The sequence below is a fragment of the Biomphalaria glabrata genome, chromosome 13 (genome assembly GCF_947242115.1).
Source record: "Biomphalaria glabrata chromosome 13, xgBioGlab47.1, whole genome shotgun sequence".
In the NCBI taxonomy this organism is placed as follows: Eukaryota; Metazoa; Mollusca; class Gastropoda; family Planorbidae; genus Biomphalaria; species Biomphalaria glabrata.
Genome location: NC_074723.1, coordinates 578,748 through 594,826, shown reverse-complemented (window position 1 = coordinate 594,826; position 16,079 = coordinate 578,748). Strand labels below are relative to the sequence as shown.

Genomic DNA, 16,079 nt, shown 5'->3' with positions numbered 1-16,079 from the left:
GTTTATCATAGTGTGCATCTTCAAAATCGACACTAGCGGCTGGGGAAAAGGTGGCACTGGATAGATCCACATGGAGAGAGAGCATAAAGGAAGGGTCTCCGATTGCAGATGCCATACACAACAGCAGCAGGAAGAAAGGTGACAATGCAATAGTGGCTGGTGATTACATGTGACCACAGCTGTGTATCAATTGGCCTCTTTAGCCACACAAGAAGTTGCAAAGGGAAAAGATCTTTTCTCGAGACGTAAAATGCCACAGACATGAAATCTTCAGGCAGCATCTAGATCTAATTGATGTTGTCAGCATTAGAATATATGTAGTAAATTTAAAGGCTGTTATGGTTATTTTTCTTTCAGCAGCACTTGCAGGTAGTATTATTGGAGTTTCAGAAGTTGTTGATCTAGTTGTATTCAAAACAGGGCTGCAATCAAGAAAAAGAAATACAAAATGTTAATAAAAGAAATAATTCAATTGTCTGAAAGTAAACATCTAAATATAATGTTCTTTAAAAATCTATTGTTTATGCGTGAAGAGTGTTGAAATTTTTACAAGTCTATAGATTGCATTTTAAGAATCATGTCATAATAATCAAATTAGAAAAGTCTAGATTTAGAATTATTAAATAGAGATATAGAATCTAGATCCAGCAAGACCAGCAAGTGAAATGTAGGATACTAAACAAAAAAAGTTCGTCAGTTTTTAGTCAGTACAACATGAGTCATACTCTAGAAAATAGATCTGAGCCTAGATTCGACTAAATACCTAATCTAGGCAAAAGACAGAGAGGAATGGAGAAAGACGTTCGACGAATCTTTCATGGTGCCCCAACGGTCCATTAGACTAAGTGTAGTTCTTTAAAAACAATTGTTTATGCGTGAAGATAGTTGAAATTTGTTTACAAGTCTATAGATTGCATTTTAAGAATCATTTATTATAATAATAATCAAATTAGAAAAGTCTAGATTTAGAATTAATAAATAGAGATATAGAATCTAGATATAGCAAGTAAAAATGTATGATACTAAACAAAAAAGCGAAGCAGCGAATAGGAAAACAAAATGTCACGAAATTTAGGAGGGACTGAACAAAAACAGTAAAAAAAAAAAAAAAAACAGTGTACCAGCTGTAAAGGACCTCACAACTCGGCCAAAATTAAAACTGGCCAGTTCAGGTGTGTGGTCATTACTCGATGCACTTGTAACTAAAAGTGTTTATTCTACTTTGGCCGGCCACTTCGCAAAATGCCGGGGAATCCCTGGCCAATACCCAATTTGCGGATTCAAGTCTGTTAGGTATTGCTGTAACGATAATTTTCAGCTTGCTGCTTTTTCAAGAAAATGCCCTGCCCCCGTCATCTGTGTGTGTGTGTTTTTTTTTACTGCAGTTTCATTGTTAGTGTTATTCCTCGGCTCGTGCGAAGCAGAACGTTGTGACACCGGACATTTTGGTGCTAAATGTATTTGAATCATTATACATTTTCATTTATTATGTCTTTTAAAAAATGATCCTTTTCAATGTTTTGTATGTTTTTGGACGCCTCCAAGCGAGAGTGTGGCGGAAATGGAATAAATCGCCCTGGCTGCCTACAAAGATCAGTGTCTATCAAGAACTTCGAAGAAGTGGTTCTCCCAACTCTTCTATAAAGATCGGAGAAATGGGTACTATACAGAAAGCAGATACTTCTTGAAGGCTTTTCCCAATGACTTCTGCGCTCCTTCAGGAACATACGCCGGCAAGAGCAGTATTGTTCTTGTGAATGCGGTATGGACATGATATAGGTATTGCTTATAATAGTTTGACAGCGACGCTGGGCATGGCACGTATATCGTACTGGGGACGACCGTATGCCAAACGCAATCTTTTGGTAAGATGAAAGATGGTTGGAGTCTTTGGAGCAAGTATCCAGCCATGCTTCACGCCATTCTTTACAGAGAAATAAGCTGATATGTCACCATTGTATCTGATTTGACTCTTTTGAGACTCATGCTGTTGGTTCAAAATAGTAGGAAGGCATCCGATCCAAGATAGTATCCTACACACGGCATCGCGTACTCACTGTGCCAGATGTTTTGGTAGTAGATTCTAGTAGCAGTAGTTTTTGGTAGTAGATTCTATATTTATAGTAAATTTACAATAAAGGTCATTCATGCAAGAGATACCAAACATTGTATTGACCGGGTTTCTTAATGTGTTAGTTTGATTTTTACATGAATTGTTTCAGACACGGAAAAAAAAGTTTGACCTATTTTTAGTGAAAGTAGACGTGTTATCATTGCAGTTCATGCGCGCACATATTTCTTTTCGATCATTTACTTTTTGTATAGAAATATGCTTCAGTGAAGGTCAGATATTGGAATAATTAGATTCTTCAACAGATTGGATTATTATAATCATATGGGTATTACAGGCAAAGTTTGGATTATTTATTACGCAAAGGTAAGATTCTTTTTCTTAGAAGAAAAAAGAAATGACATGAACATCCAACTTCATGAAAAGATCTATTAAAAAATGTTGGCCTAAGTCCATATAAAAAAGACAACTTACAAATAATGAAAAAATAATAATACTGTATAAATGTCTCTGTCTCTCTTTCTATGTATAGGCCTATATAAAGCAATAAATATATTGTTGTAAACCTGGGGTGACACAGATGGAGGTAGTGCTGTGTATTTTTAACCTACCCAAATCGCCACTGTCCAGCGCAGGAAGAGCGGTCAACTGTGACCAGTGACAGTACTCGCCAGTTCGGCAACGACCTGTGTGTAAATATTACGCACGCAAGTCACGGCGAAAGTGATCAACTGGAGTGGTCAAGAAGGTTCGAGTAGGCCAGTAGAGACACTATATAAGAGCGAGTGTGTTAGAAAGACTTTTTGTAAAGACAGTGTTAATGTTGTTGCCAATTGCGATGTATTTGTCATTAAACTGACTGATCTGATACTTTGGAGCACTGAGTTGTGAGGTTCTTTAAGTTCGTTGTGTCGTAAGGTGCAGTTAGAAGAGAGCCTGAACAGTAGGAGAGACATAACAATATAGATCTATATACGCAGGGCTTTTTTTGTGACGGAAGGCATCGCTACGGAGTACCGGCACCTTTTTGGAATGTGGGGGAAAAATTATTACTTTTCTTGTATTTTAACGTAGATCTATATTATTAATTTATTAGTAGTTAAAAGTTAGGCAATCAATCACTGAGTACCGGCACCTATTTTTTTTTTAATAAAAAAAAAAGCCGTGATTCCTTCATTGTGAAATGCTTATTGTTCTATTATAGTACATTATTGACACGAGACATGAATTCGACAATTATTTGCATTACAAAGAGAGCAAAAGATTCTGACGATGGCATTGATTCTCATCTTATAAATTACTGACGTCACTTCAAAAAAAAAAGATGATGATTACATCTTACGCGTGTCAATCTAGTCATGCATGTTATCCTATGACTTAAATTCTGCCAAGTCATTGGTTTTCCTGACTGACTCAAATAACCCATTCAATGCTCTAATAGCACAAGGAAAGCACTTACTTTTAAGTCTTCTATCCTAAAGGTTTCTAAATTTAGTGATTTTACAAAAGGTGTCTAATCAAATAAGAATATTCGTTTGCTATGAATCTCGCTGCTCTATTTTGTGTCTGTTACAGTTTGTTCACTTTCTTTGAGTTGAGGGGTTCCAAACAGATGCATATATTCTACTATTCGCATACTATGAATAACAGCACAATAAACCACTTTTTTTTTTTAAGGCAAAACAAATCAAAGTCGATTAAAACTATTTTGTTATCTCAAAAAATTGAGAAACTATTTTAAGCTTACTTTATGTATCATCATTTGTAACTGTAAGTGTTCTTACATAGCTTATATCAATTCAGCCTATCTTAATGTTTTCTTGAGTTGATTGCTGAAACCTAACCCTTCCTGCCATAAATAGGCTTACTGCCAGTGGAAGTGTATTTTCAATGTACATTGACAATCAGTGAGCGAAGGCTTAAGCTAAGCCAGAAACATAAAAATAGTGATATTTCTCAAATACAACATGCAGCCCTGATTGATAAACTGACAGTAGTCCAATTAGATACTTTATATCAATAGTCATCCCTTTTACTGCTTCGATGCTATGTGTACTTTAACTGCAGCAATTTGAATGTTTCGTGTTTGCAATAGCTAGTGTGTTGTAATTTTTTGTTTTATCAGAGCATTCGGGTAATCAACCCTAGGGAAAAAAAATGTAACACTTTCATTCACATCCCCCCTCTCTCTGCCCTAGACTGAACACTAAAAGTTGGACAGTAAACCATTAATGTGTTGGATTGGTCAGATAGACCTAGCTTGTATAGTCGATGTCTCGATACGTCGACTAGTTGCTATATATGATGAAAAGACTGCCTTGTATTTTTCCTTGTGCGTAATACTAATAGCGTTGAGTTGTCTAGCGATCAAATAACACATCTGTCAATGAAAAATCTAGATCTGGGTGTAATAAAACGGTTGCCTGACCTAGTCAGGAAAACCAGTGCAGACCTGCCTACCAAAAAAAGTCCTAATGCGTAACGCTGATGGTCAAAATGCGTATTTTGGCACCAGAATGCGTAACACTTACGAAATCCACTATTTTGTCATATTGTTACGAATCTCACTATCCAGGCTCTCTGCAAACTGCACCATACACCACCAACTTAAAGAACTTGACAAGTCAGGGCTCCAAAATAACGTAAAGGTTTAATGTCCATAAATAACAGCCAATACTGTACAATTGGCAGCACGTAGAACAGTACAAATAGCTCTGCGATAACAAATATCTCTCCGATAACACCGTTTCGCCGTATCAAGTCTTGCACTGGCCTCTCCGTCTCGTTCCGGGCTTGCACTGGGTTCAACAGTTCGGGACTGACTTCACACACTTGGGCTCGTTGTGTCGGACTCGATCACAGACCAAGATCAAGACGCCGTTCGTCTCAACTGTACTTGACAGTACTCCGCACTGAACCGTCGTAATGCTCCGTACAGAACTACACCGTTGAACTGTGCTGTAGTCGACCGTGTTCTGAACTCCTGTCGTGAACCCGCGACTGAACCTTGCTGTATTGAGCCCCTTTTCTCGACTGTCTTGACTGCGTCGCCTCCGCTCTTATATAGGGTCCCTACTGGCCTTCTCGAACCGGACAGAACGCCGCTCGACGTTTCTAGGTGGTCAGTTGACTACAACTCTCGTGACGCTGCGATCCTTCTCGAACCGTCCTGTTGACACGACTCGCCTGACAGTCGTACCTCGTCACGGTTGACCGCTCGTCTAGCGCTGGCCTGGGGCGATTTGCGTTGGCTGACTACACACACACACACTACCCCCATCTGTGCCACCACCAGGTTTATAACAATATAAATATATATATATATATATAATATTAGATCTCGATGTCATGATTAGATCTACAATCTAAATCTAGATCAATACGACAATAGAGATGATATCTAGACTAGATCTGGATCTATGTCTATATAATGAATATAATCTACTCTAGATCTGGGTTCGAGAGTGTTACCGATGCCGTGGATCCGCTACAAACGTAGGTCTACTCCAATCTTTCGTAGGCCTACCTTCATCCTTGATCTATTCTATACTAAGACTAAGAATCTAGTCTAGATCTAGACTAGATGGTAGTAGATGTTATCGATCTAGATCTGGACAATCTAAATCATACTACAACTAAATTGAATCTCTAGTAATGTAGAGAATCATGACATAACGTAATGACTAGCTAGATCTATTCCTGTATAACAGGTTATCTAGATTCTAGATCTTGAATCCAGATCTAGATTAGATATCTACAATGTCACTCAATGTGTTTTGAATCGATAGCACTTCGATATTTTTTTTCTATACAAATGAATACGGGAATCAGGGATTCAACATAATTACTTTCTACTAATGAACTTACAAAAAAAAAAGTCACGTTGGTGTATCAGCTAACTGACAGTACCAACCTGGTACCAACCCGCCACTTCCTCACTCTCGCGTTCTTCATTTCTAGACTAAATCTAATTGCTTTTAAGAACCAATCAACGTATAAACCTGGACACAATGTGTTCCCCCACCTTTTCTGTCCTCCCCCCCCCCAACAGGACGGTTTAGCGTGACCTATGTGACCGCTCGTAAGCTAATCAAGAAAGGGAAAAAAAAAAAGGATACGAAATGCGTAACGCGGCGGGTTAAATGCGTATTTGCGTACTGACGGTCATTTTTGGGACATTTCGCGTAATGAATACGCATTTTGCGTAACGGTAGGCAGGTCTGCCAGTGACTTGGCAGAATTTAGGTCATTGGTTAATATGCATGACTAAATGCATGACGTGTATGACGTAATCATCTTTTTTGAAGTAACGTCTGTATTATTATATAAGATAAGATAAAACGGGACCTCAAAACAGTGAACATTGATACTGGGAAGACATAGCCCTAGAACACTACGCGGAGAGAGATGGTGACCAAGAAATGTATGGACAGTGAAAAATCACGGGCCTCAGCTCTGGAAGAAAAGCGTGCCATACGAAAAATGTCCAGCTCATCTAGATAGACCAATAAAGCGAAATAGGCCACCTGTTAATGCGTAAAATGTGGACTAGAGTGTCTCTCCACAATAGGGCTCTACAGTTATATACACGAAAAAGTGTTCTGCGAGATTAACCTTAGTCGTTGTACGACTGAATGAGGCCAACACTTTTACACAGGTCAAATGTGTCTTACCCCGCCCTATTTTTGAAAAATGGATCTAGCGTGCACCAGTTACGTGTGTGTAGGATTTTTTTAAATTTCAGATCTACTTGTGACTATTCTAATATAAGCTATTAATAATACCGCTCTAATATTGACTATAAGATAATTATTTATTATTAAACTGTATAATTATAACTGATTTAAAAAATAAAATACGCATTAAAAAAAAACAACTTTGCGTCCTGAAAAAAAGACCACGCATTTCCCCTTTGTTAGCACCTCCTACCAGCACAGTTGACTACACAGTTGCGTATTCCGCGTTAAAACGGCGCCTTCGACATACACTGAGGTCACGGTTAAAATGCACAGAACACCTTGTGATGTTTTTGCTAAATCGGAAGGCGTGTTTCACAGACTAACCAATCAAATCTTCCTAGGCTTTCAAGTTAGGCAGACTCTAGAAGCACGTGTAGTTGTTAATGTCTATTATTTGCGGCCAAAATTTTAGGTGATCATATTCAAATCATCATTGCTCATTACTTCAAATCACTACACCTTACAGTAGATTATATCTAGATACAATAGAGGCACATTCCTAGGCCAAATTTCTACAAATGCTCCAGCTTCCCTAGTGATATTAGAGCATGGAATGGGTTGCAGAATAAATGCATGACGCATAGAGGTTTAAAAAAGACCATGCGTTTTTATCGCTATAACAATAGGTCTCGTTTTTTATATGTTAATAAATTAATAATGAATCTAGTATTTATTTTATAATCAATATAATAGTAATTATATCCAAATAGTATAGTTCTCTCTTTTTAAATTAGTTTAAAATAAAAAGAAAGGGGGAGATATAGAATGTAGATATGGTATTTTAAAATTTCTTTGGGTGAGGGGAAGATACTATCAAGTAACAAATCTCAAGACTCAATCCAATCACAGCCATCAGACCAACACACATTAGAAAAAGTTCATTAATAGCACAACACACAGGTGTATACCAGGCCATCTACACAGCCCCAAAACATTGCTCTAGTTTTATTGACAATAATGATGAGAGAAAAGGGGGAGGAGCCAATTATTGATCGGTCAAGCCGTTAATTAGGTCACACACTAAGCATGCTAGTACGTTGATGCTTTTTGTATGTGTGTGCAACAGACACTGAGCGTGCTCTAAGATACGTTTTCTTTTTTGGTCAACTAGGTGGCTTGGAGAAGGCGGAATTTATCTAGAATCTAGATGTATAGGTAACACAGTTCACAAGCTATCATAGCTTTTTAGCCCCTTCCCCGGAAAAAATATTCAGTACTGACTTTGGGGCCTTTTTCTTTTGTCAGACTGTGTTATAATATAGACTATAGAGATAATAGACTACATAGATTAAAGATACTTAGAGTAAGTTAGATCAGCGCATGTTTTGTTTTTAGGTCAACCAGGTAAACTGATGTGTCCTCGAATGCCTAGGGGAGGGCGGGATTATCTAGATCTATATACTTAATATAGACTATAATCTATACGTAGATCTAGATTATATTCATTATATAGATCTAGATCTCATTCTATAGTAGCCTTTACTATCATGCTATGATTTAAACGTATTTTTAAAAATCCTTTTCTTTTTCTTAGAAACAGGTTAGACTAGGCCTACTCACTGTTAGATCTAGATGGTAGACCTAGATTCTAGATCTATATAGACTAGACAGTCTAATATTCTTATAATTTAAGATCGATCTAATTATCTGATCTAGCTAGACTAGAATTGACTAGATCTGATCTGAATGGATTGTCAGGAAAAAAAAAGGATTTAGTCGGCTTAGTGGCTTATACTGTAACTTTAGTTTGGTCTTAGTGAAGTAATACTATTATTAATAGATCTAGTAAGGCTAAGGTACTAAGCCTAACTAAGGTGTTCTTGTTTTAGTGTTAGTGTTATGGGTTGGTTGTAGTAGTAGAATATTGTAGATCTAGACTAGTTTATTGTAGTGTGTTTGTGTCTAGTAGATCTAGTATCTAGGTCTAATATAGTACACAGTAGTTGTAGTGATTTAGTTAGATAGTTGGTTTTATCAGTTTGTAGATAGTTGGTTTGGTTAGTTTGTTGGTGTTTGGTAGTGGCGTAGATTTAGAGGGTTTTAGTTAATTTCTGGGTTCAGTTGTAGTGGTTAGTGTATATATATTATATTTTATTATTGATTTATTTTTCATGCAAATAAAGTATCGTTTTATTTTTAGTATTTCAAGTAAAGTTTTTGTTCTTGCTTTCATTTTAAATTTAGTTAGTTTAGTGTAGTCTAGTTGTCTGGTTACTTAGGCGACTCTAGCCCCTTGGTCGCAGACCGAGGTGCACAGATTGAGCCCACCCAGTAGCGCTAACATCTGCCTACTGTTATAAAATTTAATGTTGAGCAGAGAGAAAAGGTCTCTCTTGCGCCTCCTGACCTGCTCACATGTTAATTCACAGGACATCACAAACACATAATAATATGTCTTGAGCATAGGTTGTTCATCAGCCCTAGACTTGGGGAGGGAGGGGGGGGACTTTTTCTTTTCAATGTCAACATTCCTTCTCAGTCTAGTCTCTAACAGTGCACACCTACTGCACTACTTGAATGGTGGTGTGCATGGCAGGGTTATAACTATATATAGATAATAATAAATAAAACATGATGATTGTTATTCTATACTGATTTATTTTCTTGCAAAAACAAAATAATTTTTTATAATAATAATAATAAAAGTCATGTGACCTTCACATTCCAATATTGTTTGCATAGTTTAAATTTGTTTAATTTTTTTTCCCTATAGCCTGATGCCTACTTATGTACAGGTTATCCTGTTGAAGATGAGGAATATTATATTTGTAAGTCAGTCACACTTTTACTTTGTGTTGACAATGTTAATATATTACTGTAATATGCATGCCTGACTCATTCTAAGACAGGAGATCTAAACAGATCTCATAGCTCACTGTCTCTCTTTTGAATTTGCAAGTGTTATTCTGAGAAATGCTTATCTCAATTCAGTTGAAGAAACAAGTTGAAGTTGAAGAATCCAATGCATTTTATGTGTAAATTTAGTCATGCATGTTAATCAATGGCTTAAACTCTGCCAAGTCATTGGTTTTCCTGGCTGATTCAGGCAGCCCATTCCATTCTCTAATGGCACTAGGAAGAAGAAGCACTTGTACGAATTTGTTACTACATCCTAAATAGCTTGTATCAACCAAGTCCAGCACCTGTCATGCTAATATAACTTAAACTGTTGTAAAGAATACCATAGTTAGTTCTTAAGTTTTATAGAGTCCTCTCAGGATTTTCCCTCAATCTCTTGTGGCTTGAAACTGCTGCAGCTTGTTTGGAATTGGGAGTACTAGATAAATATTCATATTATATAACTACACAATGGCTACAAATGCTAAAAGTTCACATAACTAAAAGATTGTTTATTGATGTTACTACTCAACTACTTTGTATTGTGTTTGAATGTCACTTACTTTCTGTCTCATGAAATACTGCATTCTTCCTTAATCTTTGGACTTATTATTATAATTACCTTCTATCTACTTAATATAGCCTGTAGTGTTGTGACTTTGACTCTTAATATTTTATGTAGATTCTGAGCCTACTGATCATTCAAGTCTTAAGATATACACCACATTTCAGAAGTAAGTTTTTAAACCCTTACTCTTGTATTTTAATTTGTGTAATCATTTGTATTGAAGTGTCAACACTCTTATTACAACCGTTCTTTCTGCTCCAACTTCTAGGCCTCAGTTTGTGGCTGGAATATTTCTTTTGGCTAGTTACTGGTTTCAAATTCCACCCCAAGTGTCATGTAAGTATTGACATTTCATGGTAACAATGTAACAGTTCAACAGACATGCACATTATAAGAGAGCCATGTAAGAGAAGTATGTGATAGCACTGTAAGAGAGATATATGATAAAGTGTAACAGATCTATGTGATGAAACTGTAATTGAGATATATGATTAAGTGTAAGAGAAGTATGTGATAGCACTGTAAGAGAGATATATGATTAAGTGTAAGAGATGTATGTGATAGCACTGTAAGAGAGATATATGATTAAGTGTAACAGATCTATGTGATGAAACTGTAATTGAGATATATGATTAAGTGTAAGAGAAGTATGTGATAGCACTGTAAGAGAGATATATGATAAAGTGTAACAGATCTATGTGATGAAATTGTGATTGAGATATATGATTAAGTGTAAGAGAAGTATGTGATAGCACTGTAAGAGAGATATATGATTAAGTGTAAGAGAAGTATGTGATAGCACTGTAAGAGAGATATGTCTATGATTAAATGTAAGGGAAGTAATCATAATTTTCAAAATTATTTATTGACCATAAAATGTAAGAGCCCTAATATCTGGTCTTTTGGAATTGTTGAGAAATGTAAACTGTTTGCTATTCTTTGTATATTATAGCATATTGTAGCATATCCTGTAGATATCAGCTGTACTTTCCAAAAAGAGAAAAGTATATTCCCCTTTGCATATAGAACACATGCTCATAAACTAGGTAAAACATAATTTTTAAATTATAATTTTTTTTTTTTTTAAACCTAAAACAATTAAACTCCAAAATAAAAAATGTTTCTTTAAACTTAAATATTTTTATTTTTAAACTTAGGCAAAGTAATCACAGGCTATCAATACAATGGGACTTATCATGAAATAGGCAAAGGGAATCCCCAATGGCCACAAGTGAGTTCTAATATTGACACTACTAGTGACACCAGCATTAGTTTGATTTATTTTCTGCAAGTGTAAACTTACATACAGCCAACCGGCATCTTATACCATTTCTTTGCCGTTGACTCACAGTTATATGATTCATCAGTACCCTCAGAGGTGTCGCATCTGGCAGAGAAAATCAGTGGTACCATTGCAAGGGTGAGCGATTGGATGGTTGAAAATAAACTCAAGATGAACGAAGACAAGACAGAAATAATTAAGATTGGCACTAGGAACAATGTCTCAAAAGTTGAAAGCACAGATTCTCTCTTCATCATGATCTGCCATGTTCCTTTTGTCCATGTAGTGCGGAATCTTGGAGTTTTCTTCGACTCAACACTATCTTTCGACCCACACATATGTCAGCTCTGCAAAGGTCTTTATCTGCAGCTGCGCAGATTAGGCCAGATCCGACCATATTTAACAATGGAGTCAACAAAAACGCTAGCTGTGGCATTCATACTCTCCCGCCTTGACTACTGCAACGCCGTGCTAGCAGGTATACCTGATGACAAAATAGCCACGCTGATATGTATACAGAACAACGCCACTAGAATAGTCCTTAAAAAAACTAGACAAGATTCTGCTACTACGCTCTTGCGCACGCTCGATTGGCTTCCAGTGAAAGCGAGAATCGATTACAAGGTCGCCACACTTTGTCATCAGTGTATATATAACAACGAGATGCCCTTGTACCTTAGCAAACTGATTACTCCATATGTCCCCCAGAGAGCCCTGCGCTCAATGGACTCAACGCTTTTAATAGTGCCACATTTCTCCCTCAAAAGCTACGGTCTGCGGGTTTTTTCAGTTCACGGACCAAAGGTTTGGAACTCACTCTCCATTGATCTCAGACAGACAACATGCTACACCACTTTTAAGAAGAACATTAAGACCTATCTGTTTAAAACTTTTTTAGATTAACTGTCATTTTAGCTGTCGTGTTTGTGTTTGTAATCTTATTACAGCGCCTTGAGCCTACATTTTGTTTGTTAACAGCGCTTTATAAATAAAATTATTATTATTATCATTATTGAATAGCTTTGGTTCTAAGAAAGATCATTATGGCTGAAGAAGCTACTCTTACTTCTTTATCTAGTACATGAGGTTGAATTACTTTCTAGTCATAAATCTTAAAATACAAAGTTGCTTTTTTTTAAAAATATTCAACAAAAACCACTAAAAAAAAATTGGATACTAAAAACAAAAAAATGAATCCACATATTAATTTACTGCTTTTTTTTTTTTTTTGCAATAGCAGTTTTTTAGGTTATTTAACAAAAAATTATTGTTTAAAAAGTTTTCCTCATGTATTTAAAGAGGAGTTTCATTTGTCTACATTCTATTGGCCCACAATGATACTTCTTTAAAAATAAAGTTATCACATGTTTACAAATATAAATCCAAACCCTTTGAACAGTTTTAGTCTTAGTTTTAGTCTTAGTGGGAACTCCACTAATTTCTCTATTTTACTATTCCATTTTTCAACCAGTCTAAATTGATTCCATATCTGATAGTCTCAAAACATCTGGTAAAGAAAAGAAATAATGAGGATAAAACTCTTTCAGTTTTAAACCTTAAGTAAACACTTTTTTTTTCTCAATTGTATTATTGTTGATTTTCAAAACATTTTTTTCTTTTAATCTTGTACAGGTCAACAGGAAATGATGAGTTGTTCACTTACTGATGATAGTTTCTGATGCAGGTCAACAGGCCATGATGAGATGTGCAATTATTACATCATGTTCTACACAAATAGGTCTGTAGCTGACTCATCAGGAGATTGTAAATTCAATGAACTTACACCATTGACAGGAGATAACTTTCCCAAAGATGTTAGTGTTCCACTTCTACCCAATCCAGCTCTTGAAGAAGCAGCCATAGGATCTCACAACCATCCAGGAGTAAATCCCCCAGAACAAAACAATGGTCAGTTGGATTTTATTGATTAATATCTTAGCAGTGTCTGCTTGAATCCCAACTGAGCTTTGTGTTTGCTGACTGCCTAAAGGCAGCATGAAAACTTCCATAATACCTTCTCTCCCCCCCCCCCCCCCCCCCTTTTGTCCATACAAGAAATTTGACAGTAGTGCACTAAGCATGCTTTCCAAGCACTATATAAAGGCAATTTATAAAAGAATGAAGCTTTCTCCTTTAAGAAAAGATGAACTTGATGTAATTTATTTGCACACAAAGACCTTGGAGTTGAGTCTTCTTCTCGAGAAGCAGAATACATTGGAGACATTAAGAGGATTCTTTCAATGGCATAGCTCAGTAAAAGAGACTTACTGAAAGGCTTATTGACTTCTTAATATTTTGAGCAATTTTCTAGATATTTAAAATACCAACACTCTTACAAAAATACCAACACTCTTTAATACAAATAATAATACAAACAAAAATGTACAATTAATCAACAGAACTTTGTTTTCAACAATGTTTTTACAAAAATGGACATGATCTTAAGATGTCTTTTTCTCTCCTAGTTAGTCTACCTTTATTTGTCTTTAAAGAAATATTTCTCTTTTATAGATATAAATCCCCCTACTGGAACATAGTTGGCTTTCTAAGTGGTGGACATTATTAAATGGCACTTTTTTTTTTTCCTTGAGACTTCCATAAACTATTCATAAAAACTAAACATCAAAAAGTCAATTTAAAGGGCTATTTGATGGTCTTGCAAATCTTTTGTATTCATTTCAAACCATTGCAATGCTTATGTAAAATTCATCTGTGAAATGAGCTCTCCATACTTTAAGAGCAACTATTATTTTTTTAGTCTGACTTATTTGAATAATGTAAAAGTTTTTAAATATAAAAGAAATAATCTTTAGAAAGAAAAGTTTGGTGGATGTTAAGTTTCTATTCTACTCTACTCAACAGGAACTGTCCACTAATGTGTAAAAATGGTCAGTCCTCAATAATGTTTGCCTGGGCTAAGAATGCTCCTCCAACTGTCATGCCCAAAGGTAAGGAAAATTTAAAATAAATATTTGTGTTGATGAATTATTTAATTAATTATTAATGCCAATGTGCTCTATCAAACCACATTTTGTATGAATTGAACAAGGGAAGACTGACTGAGGTCTTATAATCCATCCATTTATTTATACATGTTAAACCCTTTAACAATACGCTAATTATTTTTATCAGACTTAACTAATTTAGAGTGACAACTTGATATTTACAGCTTTGGTTTTGCCACAAAAACATTCATAGCTCAGTGGTCTAAGCTAGCCAGGAATAGTAACCATTCATAAGACTATTCCTTAGTTCTATAGTTAGCTATCTACATGTTTTTATTGAAACCATTAAGGCAACATTTTCTTTACTTCCAGGTCATCATCTAACTAAAGACCCTTATATAATATAACAGTAATAACTTGTATTAATATTTTTATTTTCTACACCTTTGATTTGATTGCTACTTGATAAACTGGTGCATGAAGACCAGAATGTGTGGGATTTTTTTTTTTCTGCTTTACTGATGCATTGATTTTGTGTTGCAGCTTCTTAGTGCCATGTGAACTTAAAATGATCAAAAAATGTTTAGGAAATTAAAATAGAGCTATAATAGTTGGCAGTAAAACTTCCTCACTAATCTTTGGACTTGAAGACAAGCTTTATTATTATTATTAGTAAGTAAATTAAAACTATTGTTTTATAAGTAAATTATGCCAAAGTTTGTTTTTTTTCTATTTAGGTGTAGGTCTGAGAGTTGGCAGTAAAACTTCCATTCAAACTATTGTTGTACAAGTACATTATGCTCAAGTTTTTAAAGGTACATTTTATTTTCTAATGTTAATCTAAATTGAATTTTTTTTGTTTAAGTCACTGAGTTGTTGATGATTTTTTAAATTTTGTGTTTACATGTTTGAATTTGTTTTTAAAGAACATTTAGTATCTGAGCATTAAAAATAAAAATAAACTTTATAGAATCCTAAATGCTGCTGGTAAAATCATTGGCAAAAAACAAACCCCATTTGGTCGGTTGTTTGAGACAAACATCTATAAAAAAGCTAACAAGATCCTCGAAATAAAGAATCACCCTTTGTGTCAGGATTTTGTGATTTTATCATCACAAAAGAGATACAAGACACCGATAGCAAAGACTAACAGACACAAACTCTCTTTTGTTCCCCTGGCAATCAAATCATTAAATAAGAACAATCTGGTATAAACTTTGTCACATGTAAATTATGAGTGAGTCTGGTGTGAATGTACACTTTGGTTTCTTATAGTTATGTTTTTTGTTTGGTGTAATGCACAAATTGTAAGACAAATTTCCATACGGACAATAAAGATTATTATTATTATTATTAATAGAAATAACCAAAACAAATGAAAACTGCTTATCCTTATTATTCAAAACCAATATCTCAAAGCTCAAAATACCTTGGAATTATAATATTATATTCATATTATGGAATTAATTTAGAAATCAAACAAATCATTAGAGCTTAAAAATTATTAAAAGAAATTTTTAGAAATCCAATAGGAACATACAACTGAAATTCTATTTAATCTTAGCATTATAAGTTGATCAGGTCTAAAATAGAGCTGTTTAGTTTCTAACAAATGAATGTTTACAATTACTGGAGT

At 35.1% G+C, this 16,079-nt stretch overlaps 1 pseudogene; it reads left to right on the top strand.

Moving 5' to 3' along the window:
- Positions 1–2,035: 2,035 nt before the first annotated feature.
- LOC106053614 (uncharacterized) overlaps positions 2,036–16,079 on the top strand; it is a 33,064-nt pseudogene continuing 19,020 nt past the window's right edge.